Source organism: Sinocyclocheilus rhinocerous, unplaced genomic scaffold (genome assembly GCF_001515625.1).
Source record: "Sinocyclocheilus rhinocerous isolate Xijiao unplaced genomic scaffold, SAMN03320098_v1.1 scaffold415, whole genome shotgun sequence".
In the NCBI taxonomy this organism is placed as follows: domain Eukaryota; kingdom Metazoa; phylum Chordata; class Actinopteri; order Cypriniformes; family Cyprinidae; genus Sinocyclocheilus; species Sinocyclocheilus rhinocerous.
The window spans coordinates 52,537-60,040 of record NW_015646373.1 but is presented as its reverse complement, the minus strand read 5'-3'; positions in this window follow the sequence as shown (position 1 = coordinate 60,040).

The window sequence follows — 7,504 nt, the reverse complement described above, 5'->3', positions numbered from 1 at the left end:
CACTCGCCATGTTTTTGCTGTCACATCGTATCTACATTGGACGCGACAAAGCTCTGCAAATCATTTGAACGTTGTGTCAGTACGTTATAAATAGAACGAGTCAGCAGTTTACTGTCGGGATTTGTCGTGTCGCGCCGCATCCAAGACAGCATCACTTATTATAACGAGTTCTTGTATTTTATTGCGTCGCGCCGCGCAGCTCGCGTCCGGTGTAGGCACGATGGCCAAACTTTTTTCTCTCACGGGCCAGATGTGGCCTGCGGGCCGCCTATTGAGGAACCCTGGTATAGTGCATGTATAATGTTACAAAAGCTTTTTATTTCAGATAAATGCTGATCTTTGGATGTTTCTATTCATCAAAAAATGCTGATGTACTCAACTGTTTTAAATATTGATAATAATAATAATAATAATAACAACAACAACAAATATGTTTCTTGAGTAGCAAATTAGAATGATTTCTGAAGGATCATGTGACACTGAAGACTGGAGTAATGATGCTGTAAATTCAACTTTGATCACATAAATAAATTACATTTAAAAATATAATCCAATCGAAAGCAGTTATTTTAAATAGTAAAAAATTTGCACAATATTACTGCTCTTGCTGTACTTTGGATCAAACAAATGCAGGATTGGTGGGGGGCAGAGATATTGGGGAAAATGAAGAATAGGGAAAGGGAACTGAAGGTGCAGTGCAAGAGAGAACCTTTTATTATTTTCCATGGCCCCAGACCAAGGATTTAGAACTTTTTATGTGATGGCCATACAAATAATAGGGTTGCCTGTGGTTTCAGAAATTGTTGTGGATGTATAGGCTATATACAGAAAAAAAGGGGCCAGAATCGCACCTTTTGGGGTACAACAGCTTGTCACTGGAGCAGTACACTTAAAAGGACATATTTGTTCTTTTTTTTACCCCTAATAAGTAGGCCTACAAATTAGTACCTTAAGGGTACAAATTACTACTCTAAGGTACTAATATGTTCCTATTAGGGGTTAAAAAGGTACAAAGATGTCCTTTTAAGAGTACTGCTACAGTGTCAAGCTGTTGTACCCTAAAAGGTACACAATTTTGGCCCCTCTTTTTCTGTGTGGCCTGGATGAGTGTGAGATTTCCCGGCCTGAAATTGCGTCCCAGTCCCACCCTGCCCTGTCCCACAATAGAATGTCCTAACCTGACAGTGTATTATGGTATGGAGCAGGACCAAACCTTCATATTTATGCATACATGCATGAATGAACTGATGAATTCATTAAAAGTAAATAAATAATAGGAAAATAAAAAAGGAATAAAATGGTTTGGTAAAACAACATTTTACTTTTGTATTTTGTGTACTTTTATTTATTTACTAATTATTTTTATTTATTACTTACTGTATTACTTTTTACACCTTTTAAAATTATTCTCTTTATTAATTTTATTATTTTTAACTTTATTTTTATGCGTTTATTTATTTTTTATTTGTATATTTATTTATTTTTAGATTTATTAATTTCCACATGTATTTATTTATTTCCATATTTAAACAATATAATTTCAGTTTTTCTTTTTTAATAAATCTGCAAAAATGTCAACAATTCTGTGTTTTTCTGTCAATATGGGGTGCTGTGTGTACATTAATGAGGAAAAAAAATTAACTTAAATGATTTTAGCAAATGGCTGCAATATAACAAAGAGTGAAACATTTAAGGGGGTCTGAATACTTTCCGTACCCACTGTATGTACATAAAAAATTATTTAGAAAAAACTGTCACAAACTCGTAAAAAAAAGAAAAGAAACATGAGCTAATGTAAGAGTTTATTAATAAAGTCAGTAGCCTAACAATTCTATGTGTAGTTTGCTACTTAGGAACACTAGTGCTAAAAGCAGATTCTCGGGTGTTTATTCAGTGGTGTTTGCTTTCTGGCCTCTTTCCCATGGTTTGTCATAATCTGTATTATCTTCAATCAATAAATCAATCAATCGGTCAATACATAACAAATGTCAGGGTGGGTGTTAATGACATGTGGGGCTTAAAAAGGATAATGCTATCCAGGAGCAGCAATCAATGGTTATTCATCACACAAGAATGGGTCAACACAACAGTGGACAGCCTCAGCAGATGACTTCTGAGCTTCAACAAACAAAAGCTCCGCAGGTCCATCCAATATCTAATAGCCATTCCCAAGATCCAGACTATAAGGGAAACAAGACGCTTCAGGCTACAATAAGGTCACAGCAGTACAGGCCTGATCAGGCACCTTAATTAACACTGAGTTGTAACCATGATCAAGGTCCTTCTGATGCTGCAGTAACAGAGGCAGTAAATGCAAGTGGAAAGCTGAATAGAGCACAATCCACAACTTCCACCTTCTCCAATCAATCCCCATAGATTTTCTGCTTTAGCACACACCTGCATGTTGTCAACAGGACATAAATTTAGTTTGCTCTCTCTTTTCTCCTCTTGTCCTCAGCCCTGTCGTGATTTTCCATTCATCCATGTTTTACAGCATTGTGAATGGAGTGCTGCAGCATTTCTGCAATGAGTTTAATTTGCTTTTATATTTTTCTCTTGGCAGGATATCAATGAGAGAAGTGAAGTCTATTGACTGCTCTGTCTTAATTGTCTCACTGAACTGAAAATCACTATGTGAAATAGCTTTGGGTTGTTAAATTTAAATTTTCAGATCATGTTGCCATCTTTCTATTAATTATATTAGTGATCATTAAGTAAATACATCTTTTATATTTAATCAGAGGGGGTGTACTCATTTATGCTGTGCTAATATATATATATATATATGGGGTGGGGGGACTACGGAGGAGGACAAATCTCCTTTTTGGGATGGAAAAAGGAGATTAGAGAAGGTTCAGGAGGTGGCCGAATGACCGGGAGGAGGACGAACAACAGAGTCCATGGTGGTGATGACGGAGGGAGGAGTCAGGGGCCCGAGGCAGAGACGGAGAGCCGATGAGCCAGGGCGACGGGGAGGATCCGGAGGGCCAGGGTGGAGCCGAGGGCTCTGGCGACTGAGGCGGAGGCGGAGATCCGCAGGCCCGCAGCGGAGCCGGAGCGACTGAGGACCAAGGTGGAGCTGGAGGGAGGGAGGAGCCCAACGGAGCCGGTGGGACAGAGTGACAAGCCGCAGCCAGAGGAGCGGAGTCCCGAGGCGATGATGGGTCAACGCCGAGGTGGAGCCACTGGGTCAAAGGGCCGAGGCGGAGTCCGAGACTCAGAGGCTGGAGGCGGAGACGAGGGATCCTCCAGCCACGACGCCGATGGAGACAGGCAGACCCACGGCAATCCCACCGCACAGATGGTGGGCTGAGGGTGAGATGAGGGGCTGCCAGGAAACACCGGTGGTGGAGCTGAAGCGGCAGGGATGATAGGAGGAGGCAGGAGAGGGAGGGTGGGTCGGAAATCCAGGCATGTAGATAGTTCAGGGTAGCTAGAGAGTTCAGATGAAGGCGGAAGCAGAACAGGCATGTCTGCATATATATCCATGTTAATAAGATCCTCAGAGTCCTGCGACAGTTCACCCTCAGTGGCGGTGCAGTGGGTGGGGTTTTCCTCAGCCCCCTCATGCTCCACTGTTACATCCACCGTCGTGTGCGATGTAGCCGGATCTCGCAACTGGTCGGACGGTAGATGAGGCTCTGACTCCGGGGCAATCCCCAGCTCAGTCGCTCCTTCTAGCGATGGCTCGTGGGTTGCGATGGTCTTTGGCTCTCCATCCGCTGTGGGCTTGGGCTGATGCTCTGCGCATACGGGTGATGGTGGGCTGAGCTCTGGGTCCAGAGGGGGGCAGGTGTCATCGTCCGCGATGTCCACGGTGAGCAGCGATCCACAGGACACCAGCACACGCTCAACAAAGGCGGCAAGGCTCTCTCGAGGACCGTCCCCAAACAGCTGCGCTTGTGTGGAGGTGTTCAGTCCAGCTTGATAAAACGAGCAGAGGCAGCTGTCCTGGTAGTGTGCCAGGTTGACAAGAAACACAAAGTATTCAGTGTGGTCCTCGAGAGAGCGGTCCCGCTGCTCCAGCAGGAGGACGAGGACAGCAGGATCGTTCATTACATAAAACTAAAAACTGACAAAAAACGAAAAACAAAACGAGGGGTAGACGCCACTAAATTACTTTCTTGTTTAGGTCCGGTGCGGGAGAGAAGCACAAATACGAAGAAAATCACAATATAGAGTCTTTACTGCTTCAAACGCTCCACCATCATTCCGGTCCCCAAAAAGCCCCAAATCACTGGACTTAACGACTACAGACCTGTTGCTCTCATGTCTGTGGTCATGAAAAGGTAAATCCGGCCCTGCCAGGACTATCACCATCAGCACTGGCGCCCCCCAGGGATGTGTGCTCTCCCCACTGCTCTTCTCTCTCGACACGAATGACTGCACTTCAAAGACCCCTCTGTCAAGCTCCTGAAGTTCGCAGACAACACTACTGTCATCGGCCTCATCAAGGACGGAGACGAGTCTGCTTACAGACAGGAGGTTAAAGAGCTGGCTGTCTGGTGCAGTCTTAACAACCTGGAGCTTAACAAGCTCAAAACAGTGGAGATGATCGTGGACTTCAGGAGAAACCCCCCTGCTCTCCCCCCACTCACCATCATGAAACTGTGGCTGCAGTGGAGTCATTCAGGTTCCTGGGCACCACCATCTCGGAGGACCTGAAGTGGGACACTCACATAGACTCCATTGCAACAAGTTACTTTAACTCATAAAAATAATTTAAGCAATTTCAACTTTTTAAAAAATAAGTTATCCTAGATTCAACTTTTATTTAAGTCAGTTTCATGTCATTTAAATTCAAGGAGCCCAATTAAGTTCAATGAATGTAACAAGTTTTTAGTTCTAACTTATTGGCATATTTTGTTGCACATATAGATTTCTGAAATAAATGGTAGGTAACAAAATGCTTACTGCAAGTCTTCTCTTTTTTAAGAGTTTATATATAATTTTCAGGTTTCACTGTAATCATAATCTGGCATAATTGTAAAAATTATATGTCTGTATAAAGTGGTAAACTTTGACTAAATGTGATTTTAAATGTAATAATAATGATTTTATAATGTCTAAATGTAAATCCAAAAGTAAAACCTGTGAAAAGCACTATATTAGTGAGTTGAATGAGCCCATTAGTGATCCTCTGCTGCCATCTTGTGGTTATAATTGCAATTTCAGGAAATTTACCAAAGAAATATAGTGTTTTTTTATCCTGAATATATAAATGCAAATCTGAATAATTCTCTACATCTCAATATAATTATATCTTTATTATCAGACATGCCAGTAGACAGAAGTTTTTTATTGATTTTTTAAAATGAAAACAGAATCCTGTACATCCTGTATTCATGTATCAGTGCAGATATTGTACTATATTAATTACTGTAAGTGCATCTCATTTATCTAAACCAAAAGGAGTATTTTCCCTCTAACTGAAAAAAGGCTGGTGTTGCCAAAATATCCTCACAGTAAGTGACAGTGTTAATACCTAGCTTTAGACAATTCAACATGGTTGAGAGGGCTGAAACATAATCTGTTTACAAGTACTCATTTTATTGAGAAAATTGCAGCAGCATGTGATAGATAGTAATAATTACAATAATTAATATAGTACAATATCTCCATTGATACATGTATAGGATGTATACTGATTTCATAAAAAAGCATTAAGAACTTATGTCTACTGACATGCCTAATTATATATATATTTCTATTGAGATGCAGACTATATTTTCAGATTTGCATTTAAGTATTCACGATTAATCTGATTTAGAATGATATAGAAAAATAACTACATATTCACAATTTACATTTATATATTCAAACATATAACCATATTGTCAACTTTACTTATATTTATAAATTTTTTTGAATATATATTCAGATTTATTTCTATACATATATTAATGATTTACATGTATTTATTCAGTTTTGTATCTTTATATTCAGATTTATATCTAGCCTATATATTGCAATGTACATTAATATATTCAGAATTATAACTACATGTTCAAAATTTACATTTATATATTATGATTTTTATCTTTATATTCTGATTTACATTTATTTATTCTGATTTCTAAATATATATTCTGTTTTACTTCTATATATTCAGACGTATAACTATATATTCTGATGTAGCTACATTTATATACAATTTACATTTATATATTCAATTTGCATTTATATTATATATTCAAGACTTTATATAATTATTTCCTGAATATATTAGGGCTGTCAGTTTAATGTGTTAACTTAATTAATTAATTATGAAAAATAATGCAATTAAAATATTTTAAACTGGCCCCGACCCCGAGACCTGTACTTCATCTTAAATGCAGTTATGCCCTAAAATTCAAGATGGGACCAAAAAATGCCCCTGTATGAGTTTTTGTCTCATATTTACATCGCGATAAGCGATATCACACAAGCATGCCGCTGCGAGAGCAATATCTCACAAGTTCAGTTTTTGTCACATATAGCACGAGTTTAAATGTGATTTTATACAACAGTTCAGTAAATAAGAAGTTAATATTGTGTTATATTTTAAACACAATATTGTGTTTTTGCTCAGTTTTGACGAAAATATTACCTATAAGCCACCGCAAAACGGTTGTGTGTCTGTAAGCAACACAGCGGTGTTTAGTTTCTGAATAAATCCTCGTTTTGAACAAATCGTGGGAACCAATTATTCCAAGGCCCTTTCTACTTCTTAATTCCTGAATGAATCAGCCGTTTGAACGAAATGAATGAATGAATGATTCATAAAGACATTTACCGCTACCTGTTGGCAGTTTTAGTTTCTTCTTTAGAGTATAATTTCATTTATTAAAAAAATAATTAACTATAATTAAAGGGTTACTTCACCAAAATAAATAAATTTTGCCATCATTTACTCACCCTCATGTCATTTCAAACCTGAATGACTGACTTTCTTTTGTGCAACATCAAAGAAGGTATTTTGAAGACTGTTGGCAATAAAGCTGTTTTTGTTACCAGTGGAGGTCATTGATTGCATGAACAAAAAAATACAGAGATGTTTCTCAAATTATCTTCTTTTATGTTTCATAGTTTATGTTAGGCCATTGTAGCCTAAACGTTTGTATAATAAATGTTTATGTTGAATCAAATATTTCTTTCTAAAGCTACTATTTGTAATGTCTACTTGATACTTTCTCATTTAACACAATAACAGTTTTAAATAGTATTTTGTGGGTATTTTCACAGCCAAATTTAGTTTGTGTTTACATTAATCAATCGCCGCAGCATGTAATTATTTAGATTAAAAATTTAATTGACTGACAGCCCTTGTCAGTGAAAACCGGGATTCATCCGTGAAGAGAAAAGCTCTCCAAAGTGCCAGACGCCAATGAATGTGAGCATTTACCCACTCAAGTCGGTTACGATGACGAACTGCAGTCAGGTCGAGACCCCGATGAGGACGACGAGCATGCAGATGAGCTTCCCTGAGACGGTTTCTGACAGTTTGTGCAGAAATTCTTTGGTT